The 10,586-nt window shown below is 39.6% G+C and overlaps 1 protein-coding gene and 1 non-coding gene across 3 annotated transcripts in view; both read right to left on the bottom strand.

The window, feature by feature from the left end:
* Positions 1–10,586, bottom strand: part of Sidt1 (SID1 transmembrane family member 1) — an 80,748-nt gene extending 70,162 nt beyond the window's left edge. For both annotated transcript variants that reach the window (XM_048803291.1, XM_015478267.2), the window contains exon 1: positions 10,457–10,586. The gene's annotated coding sequence lies outside the window, so the exon portion shown is untranslated. The remainder of the gene's footprint in view (positions 1–10,456) is intronic.
* On the bottom strand, positions 7,712–7,784 carry Trnaa-ugc. The gene has a single exon. It is a non-coding gene; the product is annotated as a tRNA-Ala (tRNA).

Here is a 10,586-nt window from a genome sequence, read left to right on the forward strand (position 1 = left end):
ATAAGTTTTCTCTTCACATTCCTAATTGTTTCCTTTGCTGCAGAAGCTTTTTCATTTGATGTGATTCCATTTGTTAACTCTTGGCCTTATTTCCTGAGCTTTAGGGGTCCTATTGAGAAAGTCATTGCCAATGTCTATATGCTGGAATGTTTGGACCCCGTGTTTTTTTCTAGGAGTTGCGTAGGTTCTGGTCTAATACCTGGGTCTTTGATCATTTTGAGTTGCTTTTTGTGCAGGGTGAGAGACAAGGGTCTATCAATTTTCATTTTCCCAGCAGCATTTCTTAAAAAGGATGTCTTTTCTCCAATGTATGTTTTTGGCAACTTTGTCAAGGATCAGATTATTGTAGATGAGTGGGTTTTTCTCTCGGTCTTCTATTCCATATCATTGATGTAAGTGTCCACTTTTATGCCAGTACCATGCGGATTTTTGTTATTATAGCTCTCTGGTATAATTTGAAGTCAGATATTGTAATGCCTCCAGGGTTACTTTTCTGGCTTAGAATTGCTTTGGCTATTCTGATTCTTTTATTCTTTCAGATGAATTTTAGGCCTTTTTTTTCTAGTTCTGTGAAGAATGTCATTGATATTTTGACACTGAATATGTACATTGCTTTTGGTAGTATGGCTATTTTAACAATATTAATTCTGCTTATCTATGAACATGGGAGGTCCTTCCATATCTTTGCGTCTTCTTTAATTTTTTTCTTCAATGTTCTACAGTTATCGTTGTAGCCTTCTTTCACCTAATTGGTTAGATTTAGTCCTAGGTATTTTTTTTTTAGACTATTGTGAATAAAGTTGTTTTCCTGATTTCTTTCTCAGCAGGTTCATTATTGGTATTTAGGAAAGCTTTTGATTTTTATATGCTGACTTTGTAATCTGCTACTTTGCAAAATTTGTTTTGTAAGCTTGCATGTCACTGTTGAGAGCAGGACTGGTAGGAGCACTCACATGTAACTGGTATATAAAAACAGCTAGCTGCTGGTCAGCAAAACAGCTGCTCAGTCCTGGATCCCTTTCTCATTGGAGGCCAGGACATCCTATAAATGAAAAATTTCATCCCAAGATTTTCCTAACTATACTACATTAAGCTTAGCAGCTTCAATCAAAAGTTATACTTTTTTAAAAAAAATTATAAACATGAAAACAATTCCTGACATTATTGATGTGACTGTTTTAATTCTCTCAGTCCGATTCAGCCTCAGAAAATTTTCGTATACTTATACCACAATGAAGAAAGATATATAGACGTGGTTTCTATTTCTGGCAGTAATATCTACAAACTTGGTGGCCTTTGATGAATCTGTTAAATTCTCTGGATCTCAGGTTCCTCAATTATAGAGTTAGAATGATGACACCCAGACTATTCACTTCTCTGGGCAGCATCCATTGTCAACCAAATGGCAGGTGATGTGGAATGGTGTTGTGACCTGCAAAACATCAGGCAGAAATGTCCCAACTGTGCTTTGGGTTGGGATAACACTTTGCCACTCCTATCCATTCATCAATCAATTAGTAACTGACTGCCTGTTGCCCTGGTATGGAGACAATCTTATAAGCCAAATCATCCCTGACACAGGAGAAGCTTTAGGTCCATATCCCATAGGGTATTAATTTCCTTTCACAGCCTGGCTTCTAGAAACAGTTCATTCATCTCATTGAAAAGAGCAGTTTATCCCTTGGGAACTATTTGCTTCCTATGCTTTCAGATTCTCAACATTTTGTATTCAGTGCATTTCTCTATGAAGAGTGCTTTATAGACCCCATCACACCAATTTCATTATGCCAACAATGATCTCAACATGAATATACTTATATAAGCCTTTACATTTTAGTTTATGATCTAAATTTTATATTAAAAATTTCAATTCCGGGGCTGAGGTTGCAGCTCAGTGGTGGAGCACTTGCCTCACATGTGCAAGGCACTGGGTTTGATCCTCAGCACTACATAAAAATAAATAAATAAAATAAAAGTATTGTGTCCATCTACAACTAAAAATATATTTTAAAAATTTCAATTTCACTAAAAACATGGGTAACCATTGAAGAGATGTATAATCATTGGTGGCCCAGGGATGCAGAACAATACACAGTCAGACTCTGGTTATTTTAAGATAAACTGTGTTTTTTCAATAAATATATGACTCCTTACCCTGTGTCGAGCATTACACTGAACACAGAGATATGTCAATCATCACCGTGAACTCCTTTCCTCATGAAGATCAGAGGTTTGCATGCTGGATAGCAATTAACCCGTTTTATCACCATTTAAGCTTCTGCAAGAGTGCATAACATAGATATTTGGGAGAATATTTTCCCTAAAAGATGAGTAGAAAAAGACCAGAAAAATGGGTTGGTGGGTTGGGGCAGAGCAAGAAAAGTTTACAAATAAAAGGAATAGTGTAGAAACATAAGGAAAGGGGAAATGAGAGAGAAGGTGAGAAACATGTTTAAAGAATTGAAGGAAAATCAATTTTCCTGAAGCATGGAAGGCCATTATTTTCCTGAAGAGTGTTATAAACCATGTTAGGTACGTAGGGGCTTTATTCTAAGGGCAACAGAAAGCCTTTGGAAGGTTTTAAGTGCTGCCACTGTTTCCACAGTCATCCCTGGACACACAATGTTGCTTCAATTGCTGCTGAATAACTTCTTCCTTGCATCATTGGCTCCCAAATCAAAATCTGAGGAAATCTGTTCTTATTGGCAGCACCTAGGCTATATGCCTATGCCTGAGTTGGACGGGTGTGGGGTTGTGAAAGCAGGAGGGAAGATGAGAAAGCAAGTACCTGGTGTTCAACTCTGACATGGAAGGGGAACCACCTCCAGCTGAGACCCATGAAGTGGGGAATTCCTCCAAACACATGGGAATGGGGTTCACATGCTGGACAGTCAAAACATGTCTTAGTTCTAAATGCAGTGTCAAGACTTGTCTTCTAAAACAATTATTCCATGAAGCACACTTTAGGCAATATTGTCCTAGATATTTTTCACAGGAGCTGATGTCAATACAGGTATGTCCAGAAGACTCTAACCTAACCGTGAGCTGCCTGTGCCTCATGCTTCAATACCTACCCGTCTTCTGTCTCAACAGGGTTTCTCTCCATTTTTGCATTGGTTTCTCAATTCCACTGGCTTATCTCTGAGAATCTCCAGGCTCAGTTCCTGGGACACAGCCAGCAACCTGTACTAGTTCACCATTCTTTTGGGTATGAGACTGTTCATTTGTATGTTGATTCCTTTTCTCCTCTTTAAATTTCCTGCCTCCTTCTATCTCTTGCTCAGTCTTTTCCTATAAGGAGACTTTCAAAAAATAATTATTTTATGGTTGAGCCAAACCCAAGGATCCACTCCCCAGATTTTATTTATATGCTGACTGATTGCACAGCAGGCAAGCTCCTCCTAGAGCTATTTTGAAGCCTACTTAATTAATGCTCTGAAGATGGAGAAGCATCAGAAAATTTTTGTGATGATTGTAAATTATCTGTGCTTATTAGCTATTTATTTCTGTATAAAATTTATCGCCCAATTGGTGCCATTTATAACTGTAAATAAGTGTTTATAGGATATAAGTGCTATCTAAAGGAACTGCTTTCTAAACAAGACAAAATTGATCATCTACAAACATGTTCCTTTTCAAAGTCTTCAAAGACAACTTCTCAAGATAGCAGAAGGGGCCTTAGGGGAGAATAAACCATGTCTAACTGTGGAGTGACAATATGGCAGAGGTGAAATATCCTCTTTGAATTCTTTTCTGAAGAATTCAGGTGAGATGCTCCTCTTTAAATGGGAATAGATAGAAGGTAGTGTGTGCATACCAGTGTTCTTCCTGCCAATGTCTGGGTCTACATTAACTATTCTCCAACAAATGCACTAGCTTCAGTGCACCCCATGAGGCACTTTTCTTTTTCTTTCTTTTTCTTTTCTTTTTTTTTTTTTGATACCAGGGATTGAACTCAGGGGCACTCAATCACTGAGCCACATTCCCAGCCCTATTTTATATTTTATTTAGAAACAGGACCTCACTGAGTTGCTTAGTGCCTTGCTTTTGCTGAGGCTGGCTATGAACTCCATCCTCCTGCCTCAGCCTCCCAAGCTGCTGGGATTACAGGTGTGTACCACCGGGCCTGGCCCATGAGAGCTTTTAGAAGGGTTTGTTTGTAGGCTGTACGGCATCCAAAACTGTTGCATGTTATGGAGGAAAATCCCCTATTCCATCCCACTGTGTGAACTTTATGGGGGATGGACAAGGCAGCCTATAGATCCCAAAGGCTCAGATGCATGACCTATGCATCCATTTGGCACTTTCAGTTGAGAGGAAATGACACAAAGATGAAAGGAAGTTTAGATTTCACTGGTGATGGAGACATCAATGGGGCACACGTGGAGGCTATATGCAATGGTAGTAGAGGCAGTGATGGCAGAGTGGGCCATTCCTGCTGAGCCATTCCTGCTGCATAACTATGGCTGTGGTTTCCTATGGCTTAGTCTCTTGGTCCTAAATGTTGTCTCAGGCTGGTAACTCACGTTTCTCTACTTATGTTAGCAGGTTGATTTCTGTTGTTTGTAGACAAGAAACTTGCCTGACTCTATGTCCTCTTCCCTTCCCTGTCCATTTCTCTTACACCTAATAGTCATTTGGGGGCTTCACTATTCATAATTTTCCCCGATCCCTCTTCACACCAAAACTTCACCACTGTTTGTCTCTCCTTATCCTTCTGTTTTGAAGATAATCATTGTCTCTCTTTCCTGGAAACATATAATTCTTCCTGGTGAGAGTGGTATGGAAAGGGAGGAAGACAAATACAGGAATCTTTTAGGAGGTAGATGGAAGAAATAAAACTGTGGGCATTCCTGTTTGGGGCTCACAACATATGCTTCCAGTTAGGAAGTTAATTATAATAGCTATGAGTCACTCTGTCCACAACAGGACAGAAACAGTCAGTTAGTCCTGTTTATTGTGGCTTATCTTCATGGCTGCTTAGTGAGGATCCAGAAATACCAGTTCTAAGGAATAACACTGCCCTGAAGTAACAGGTTAGTTGCATGGGCCTCCAAGCTGCCCTGCATCTTGATGAAAACAAAAACCCTAAAGGGATGAAGACAGGCCCTCTGGAATCCAGAGAGGTCACTGTAAGCTCATGTTTGGTGGTGGCTGTGGTTCTCTGAAATACTTAAGAAAATCTGCCAACTTCATAGCTTGACTTAGTTTCTGCCCTGCTTGCCTGATATACACAGACCAAAGAATGCTTGGATAATTCATGGGGGAAAAACAATGATAAAAATCTTGTTTCACTTTTCAGTAATTGTAAGGAAGCTAAACATGAGTCTTAAACCAAAAGGTGTGGCTGTGAGAATGAGACTATAGTATTTTAAGGTTATTGTTGTTGATAATCATTACAGGTATATGTGCTCTTGTGGGAAGGAGAGTGATTTAATAGAAATATCCTGAGAAAATATCTTCTGGAACTTAAGATACATTCTTAGATTTGCTTTAAACTAGATTTGTGATTTTTGGATAAGTAATTTATTTCACTGGCTTTCAGTTTTCCTCCTGTTAAGTGAGAAGAGATTGACTTAAAAGGTTCTTTAATCTTAAGTTTAAAACACAATTAGCCCTTTCTTTTGGTTTCAAAGAATATTTTATATAAGTTTCTTTTAGTGATAGAAAAAAGAACAGAAAGTCTCAAGGGAAGTCTCAAAAAAATTTCATTTCTGTAGCTAAGCAGACTTGAAAAAGACAACTATTTTGACTTGAGCAAAGGAAAGAGTGGCACATGAAGTCAACTCAAATATTGACTGTCTGCCCCAATAACATTTCCTTTTCATCCTCCACTGTTGGTACTGTTGAAACTCCATAGCAAAATCTTGGTCATCAGGAGACCAGCTTCTAGTAACTGAGTTATTCATCATGGCTCTGAACCAGGAGTAAGAAACAAAACTTACCTCCTGGAACAAATAAGACAGAGTATCTTTGCAGTTAGCAAAGCCTCAAGCAAGTAGAGGAGATCATGTCCAGAGAAGCAAGGAAAACTTGATGGAATGTCCATGTTCATAAGAGATTGGAAAGTTAAAAAAATGAGAGATTCATAGAAACATAAGATGCAGAGCAAAAAGGAGAGACAAGAGAATGTCAGGCATTAGAGGTGGTGGCAGCAGAAGGGAAGGTGGGGAATGATAATAAGAACACTAAGTACCAGGTGTGGAGTTGCTTTGTTCCAAAGCAGGGCAGTAAATGCAAACATACTAAGAATATAGGGAGGGTTTTTCAACATATGGTGCTGAACAAATGGACAGTATATGCAAAATAATAATAATAATGGCCTAAATAGAAACCTTAACCTTGAGATCTGTTAAATAAATTTGAGTTTGACTCTTAAAAACAAAACAAAACAAAACAAAACAAAAAAAAACTTTGCCTTTCACAAAAAGGAACCTCAAATGGATAATATACCTAAACACAAAATATGAAACTATAAAACTCCCAAATTTCTGGATATAAAACCATTGGTTGATATTAATAAAGCCAAAGATTGTTCTCTGGGTACAGAAATGCATAATACATGTCATTAAAAGACAAATGCTTCAGTTTAATAAACATAAGAGACATTTCCAGGGAAACATTTCAAATTCTATGACAAACATTCAGTTCTGTTATTTAAAGCCTCAGAAGAGATAACCTGTTGTGCAGTGGTTAGATTTTTATTTAAGGGCTTCTTATTACCATCTACCTTACACAGAAACATCTGGTAATTGCCTTGCCAGTCTCTACAAGGATATTCTCATTTCCCGGTACACTTCAGTTTATGCCCTCTGTCCCAAACAGATCCCTGGTGACTTTCCAACAAGGTGATTTCCTTGTAGTATGAATGAGCCCTGTGGTTACAGAACACCCTGTTTGCACAGTGTAACCCTATTCCTCTTAAAGAAAGTCTCCAGAAACTTCCTTTCCAGAGAGATGAAATGAACCTGATCTTGCCTAACCTGCACCTTCAGTCATTATCTCCATTATTTTTCTTCACACTAGTCACTCCACTGTTTTAGGTTTTTTTTTTTTTTCCCTAAATGGCAACTTCATATTTATATGACTCTATGGCTGGGAGGCATACAAGACTTTTCCTGGTGCTGAGTCCAGCTAACTTAGCATGACACGGCTGGGTAAACCCATCCTCTAGGACAGCATTTGGTATGGAAAATGCAGTGGCTGATGGAAAGTATTAGGAGCAAGGCACCCACAACTCCTTTCTTTCTTCACCAAAGCCTAAATTTATATTAGACATTCTCCTGAAAGGCAAAAGAAAAACAAAGGAAAACAACAATGGCTTGAAGAGGAAGGGGTGAAAGATTAAAACTCAAATATTTTTTTTCTAAACCTCAATTTTTGCTGATTGAAGAAAGGTGATGGGAAATAACCCTGCAGGGAAAGAGACCCTGACCAACTGAGACATTGGTCAGGTTAGTGGAAAACCAGTCTAGTCCAAGTTTCTGCTCTAGAGATTACAGATCTTTATTTAGCAGAGCTCCTTAGTGAGTTTGAAGTTGACAGTGGAGGGGAAAAAAAAGTTCAACATGAGAGAGTAATAAAAATTTAGAGTGTGGAGGCCAGCATTTGGAAAATGTTGGTAGTTCAGGGCCTGAAAGAAAGAGCTACCCTCTTGAGATCTCCCCTTAGATAGTGTTGCCTAAGTTTCTTTCTTTCTTTTTTTTTTTGGTGGTGGTGCTGGGGATTGAACCCAGGACCTTGTGCATGCAAGACAAACACTCTACCCACTGAGCTATATCCCCGATGTCTCACCTACCCTGTGCTGTGGTACAATTCCCTCGTGTTATTTCAAACCTTCAGTAAAATTCTGCTACCCCCACCACCAATGTTCATGACATTGTTCTTCAACTTGGGGCAAAGCAGATCAAGAAGAGAGGAGGCCATCAGTAGAAAATGAGAGTAATGGTTTGGACAGAAAGATCTGGAAATGGTCATCTCTGGAAAAATCAACAGGAACATGGCTGGAGAGAAGAGGGTAATTTCCTATGGTAAGTAGATTGGGGGTTCCACTCTTTCATTTACATATTGAAAATATGTCTCAGAAAACTGTAAGGTTTGACATCTGTTTTATATTAGTGCATACCGACATTAAAATAATTGAAATGATTCTCAAGTTTGTATTTCTCAGACTAGTAGTAACATTTTAGTGAAAATTCAAAGGACTGTAAGGTTGACAACTTTTTAAAAAACATTGTTTCATAAAATAAAGGTACTATCTTTTTTTTTTTTTTTAATGGTGTCTTATTATATTGCTGGTTGGCTTTGAAGCCAAAATCCTCCTGTCTCAGGCTCCCAAGTATCTGGGATTACAGAAATTGGTTTCAATAAAAGACATTTAAACACACATACAGGCAACATATAAAGGACACAATGGAATATTTTAAAATTTTTTGTTCCTCTTAAAAGTAAAATTTATTTTTGTTTTTATCTGAAATGATCTCACATATTCGAACCTATTAAATTGAAAGCAATGCATATTTTAACTTCAGCTTAAAGGTGTTGTAGACTTTTATTCACTTACTTGTTCATTTTTTAAAAAAATTATAAATCTATATGTGCCAGGCACTGCATTAGATACTAAGATACAGTAATGAACATGATTGTATCTTTGCCTTCAATAACTCAAGGTTTAGTAGGAAAATCAAGTAGGTGACCTCAACTGCATACACAGCAACTTGTGCTGTAGTAGAGAAATTTACACAGAACTAAGGAGGGAAAATCAAAATCAGCATTTAAAAAGCAGTCAATTTGGGCTAGGGTTGTGGCTCAGTGGCAGAGCACTTGCCTTGCATGCGTGAGATACTGGGTTTGATCCTTGGCACCACATAAAAATTAATAAATAAAATAAAGGTATTGTGTCCATCTACAACTAAAAGGATTTTTTTTTAAAAAAGCAGTTAGTTTATCTCAAAGCAGCACTGCAAGAAACATCAAAGTCTGATGCTAGGATTTACTTTGCATGTGTAAGCTGTTTCCTTACCAATGACTGAGGGAGAAGCTGATACTATACCGCAGAGATCATGGGGTTTTTCAGACTTATCCATTCCATGGGAATCACAGGGCTGGGAACATACCTCATGGGTAATATATCAACCAACCAACTTGTAGGGGACCTCATGCTAGATAGGAAGAAGTTGAGTGGGTTTGGGAAATAAAAACTGCCCCCTCCCTCTTGTCTGCAATGTAAGTTACTGCACATAGTCCCTCTGTCCATTACAGGACATACAACCTGAAGGTGACAGGAGGATGGAGCAGGGTAAGGGCTGTGCTGCCATGGACATAGTGCCACAGGGTTGTCTGACAGACTCAAGATGGGAAACTTAGGGCACTTCATCAGTACACAGAATTGGAAGATATCTGGGAGTAGCAAAAGGCACATTTGTCCCCCTCCCCGGCCCCACCACAATATAAGCCCTTTCTAGTTAAAGCAAGGAGGTTTTCCAGTTGTGAGCCTGAATGAGAATAAGAATCAGAGAAGGAGAAATATGGTGGTATCCCAATCATCTGGTTCTGGAATTTTCCAAAGGAGTTGGGAATGCTGGCACAGTAAGGTACAAATAAACGCATCAATATGGGAAGAAGATCCAGAGGCAGGTACACTGTAGATTCTCTCTCTCTTGTTCTGTGATCCAGAAGTTACCATATTGAAGGGACAAAAAAAGCGAACCACATACATTTTCTTAAAATTATGTAATCAGAGTATATATGTCAAAAGCACAGTTATTGAAACAATCCTCCGCCCTTGTCTCACCTCAACTTTCTCAGAAATAAGTCTAGAACTTTCACACAATTATTCATCCTTATTTAAGATAAAATCCTGGGCAGATCAGGTGATGGCTGCAGTTCCAATGTCTTTGACCAGGTCTTCTCGCTTCTCTGAAGCACATACTGTGACAATGGTACCGAAAGGCAGGACGTGACTATTGAATACACAGAGGTTCTGCAGCTTTCGTCCATTCTCACACGATTTCCATTTTAGAATCTTAGCAGCTCTCCCTCCCAGTGCGCAATGAAATAGAAGGGTCTTGGATCACACAAATGAAAGGAGATTCCTTTCCCGCACGGGTTTGGGAACAGAGGTTCGGTCTTTCCTGCCCTCCCGCAAACCTAGGAATTATGACTTTCCTGGAGAAAGGCCCAGCAGGGAGCAAGGACCCGCAGAAGGTGCAGGGAATTAGCGCCTCTGCAGAGCCCACAATTACCAGTGACCAGGCCGGCGTAGGCGCGACGTGAAGCGGAGTTGTCTGCGAGGCTGGCTGTGGCAGCTCTGGCAGGGCAGTGATTGCTTTTCTGGAGAAAGGAAATGACGGTTTCTAAGTCCCAAGGCCAATTCTCAGGGGAACCCAAAGCAAGCGACCCAGGCGTTGAAACCTGGCAAGTTCTAGGAGTCGAGCGAGAGGAGCAAGTGTCTTACCTGGCCAGGCTGGCTGGTGTAGTTGAAGGAGTAGATGTTCTCGGTGCTGAGGTTCACTACCCCGCTGTAGACGTGATTGAAATCTGCGCCCCTGGCGGGGTCGCTTGGGGCGCCGCGCAGCGCTGCGGAC

The sequence above is a fragment of the Marmota marmota genome, unplaced genomic scaffold, assembly GCF_001458135.2.
Source record: "Marmota marmota marmota unplaced genomic scaffold, marMar, whole genome shotgun sequence".
In the NCBI taxonomy this organism is placed as follows: domain Eukaryota; kingdom Metazoa; phylum Chordata; class Mammalia; order Rodentia; family Sciuridae; genus Marmota; species Marmota marmota.